This window comes from Piliocolobus tephrosceles, unplaced genomic scaffold, assembly GCF_002776525.5.
Source record: "Piliocolobus tephrosceles isolate RC106 unplaced genomic scaffold, ASM277652v3 unscaffolded_243, whole genome shotgun sequence".
NCBI classification, from domain to species: domain Eukaryota; kingdom Metazoa; phylum Chordata; class Mammalia; order Primates; family Cercopithecidae; genus Piliocolobus; species Piliocolobus tephrosceles.
The window spans coordinates 1-2,738 of record NW_022306865.1 but is presented as its reverse complement, the minus strand read 5'-3'; the positions used below and the strand labels follow the sequence as shown (position 1 = coordinate 2,738).

The 2,738-nt window shown below is 18.2% G+C and overlaps 1 long non-coding RNA gene across 1 annotated transcript; it reads left to right on the top strand.

Moving 5' to 3' along the window:
* The first annotated feature begins 130 nt into the window (after positions 1-130).
* Positions 131-1,412, top strand: LOC113220034. The gene is made up of 2 exons (XR_003306994.1): positions 131-257; positions 408-1,412. It is a non-coding gene; the product is annotated as an uncharacterized LOC113220034 (long non-coding RNA).
* Positions 1,413-2,738: the final 1,326 nt, after the last annotated feature.

The following is a 2,738-nucleotide window of genomic DNA, read 5'->3' as shown; positions in this document are numbered from 1 at the left end:
AAAAAAAATGAATAAATAAATGAATAAATAAATGAATAAATGAATAAATAAATGAATAAATAAATGAATAAATAAATAAATGAATAAATGAATAAATAAATAAATAAATGAATAAATAAATGAATAAATGAATAAATAAATAAATGAATAAATAAATGAATAAATGAATAAATGAATGAATAAATGAATAAATGAATAAATAAATAAATGAATAAATAAATATATTTTCCTTTTCTCGTTTGTACACTTTTCAATTAGTTAATGCTTTTGTTTTATACATTTTGTAAAATTTTGTACTTTTTTTTGTTTCATATATGAATATTCGCATATTTGTATGTTGTATTTTATTATTTTTTTTTATCTTATTCTAATTTTTTTTTCTTAATTTTTTTTTTTTTTTTTTTTAGGAAAGGAGAAACAGAAAAAGCTCATGTAAATATATGTCTCATGCTGAAAAATGAAAACGTGTGTCAAGTATGTAAACATTTGATAATGTTATGTAATAGATTAATATCGTCTTTATTTTATAATGAAACAAATAATAATATTGAAAATGAATTAAAAAAAATATATACGTAATATATTATATTGTTCAAATAAATTGGATATAAATAATAAAGAATGTTTGAGAAGTAATTTTATTAAACATTTTGGGAAAAAGTGTATTGAGCTTATTGAAAATGATTTTTTGTTGCTTGACAGAACTATGTGTACACTTATAAATAAATACATGTATAGTCCCAAAGAAATTAGAGAAGTTGAAAATACATTTTTATATGATATGAATTATGCTATGAATAATAAAAAAAGAACAATGTCTTTGTTATGTTTGTACTTATGTAGAAAATAATTATGATTATACAATACGTTTGAAAAAAAAAAGATATTCTTGAATTAGTTAATATTTATGCACAACGTTCTGAGGATATACACGATAATGAACAAAAAGAAATATTAATGCAAATCGAAACAAAATTAATTTCAAATTTAAATAAATATCTTTTGGGAAAATAGTAATAACTTTTTTTCAAAAAAAATTAAAGCTCATTTTTAACATACATATTATACACCATATATACACATATCTACGCAGTGCATATTTTATTGTAATTATTATACTTAAATGGTTTTAGCTGAGTGGTTTTATCGAAGTGGTTTTAATGAAGTGGTTTTATTATGCATTTACAGAAATAATTTAAAATTTGTTTAAAGTGGTACATACATATAATATGCACATACACATGGTTTACTCATTTTTTTGTGACATTTAACGGACCGGAGCTATTATATATACCTATTTATTACAAAAACATTTTTGTAATAGCAATAAAATAAATATTATATTTTTAAAAAAATTAAAGAAAAGTAAAAAAAAAAAAAAAAAAAAGTTGAAAAAAAAAGCTGAAAAAAAAGTTGAAAAAAATAGCTGAAAAAAAAAAAAGCAGTTATTACCTTTTTCATATATACACAATCCATGTATATAATAAATCGAATATGTATGTACCTATTTTGCACAGATAACAAATGTTTAAACATATTTATCTATATCTATATGTAATCACTTATATTTTTAATTTTTTACTTTTTTTTAAAATTTATAAACACGTAATTATTCTAACATAGGAATAAAAAAAAATAAATAAAAAAATCACTAATGTAAATAAGCTATGGATAAATAATTTACATATAAGCCAAATTAAAAAATAACCCTGTAAAAATATTTATGTTTCTTACATATATATGTATATTTTTACTATTTAATATACTTCTTACATATATATGCATATTTTTACTATTTTAATATACATATGTTAAAGTTTCATATTAGCTATAATATACCTGCTTGTTGAAAATAGCATAATTTATTAAAATAGTTTCTGTACTGAAACATCAGCAGATTATAACTCTATACATAAAAAAAAAAAAAAAAAAGAAAAGAAAGGAGCAATAAGCAAAAATTATTGTCAGTAATTATTGAAAAAATGCAATATGTTAAAAAATGCAATGTGTTAAAAAATGCAGTACGTTAAAAAATGCAATATGTTAAACGTTATAAATTAGTGATAAAAAATATATTAGTTTTAAATTATAACCATACATAATATATAATTGCGCAACTGCGTGAAAATTAAATGATGTATTTTTAACTGAAAAAAATAAAAAAATAAAAAAAAACGTGAAGCAAATATATATCGTACAACATACAGCTAATTTTTTTTGTATTAATTGTAAGCTTTTTTATATAAACATTTTTATCCTTATATTTTAAATGTATTTATATATAAACATTATATATGCGTGCCAGAAACGTATAAAACAAATATATTACATACATATTACAATGACGTGCACGGGTAAGTTAAGTTTTATTATAAGTACTGTACGCACTGTAATAAATATGCTTATGTAAACAAAGTTCATATGCATTAATACATATTTATTTATTTATTTATTTATTTTATTTTATTATTTTTTTTTTTTTATTATTTATTTATTTTATATTCCATCATAAACGAGTGCGACATTTTTTATTTTCATAAAAATATATGCTATTTGCCTTGTATTTATTCATGCATTTATTTATATTATTATTTTATTTAAATTTTATTATTATTATTATTATTATTATTATTGTTATTATTTTATTTTTTTTTTTATAATAATTAAATAGTGATGTATGAGTTCTTGACAATTAATTTACATTTACTATATATATATATATATATATATATATATAT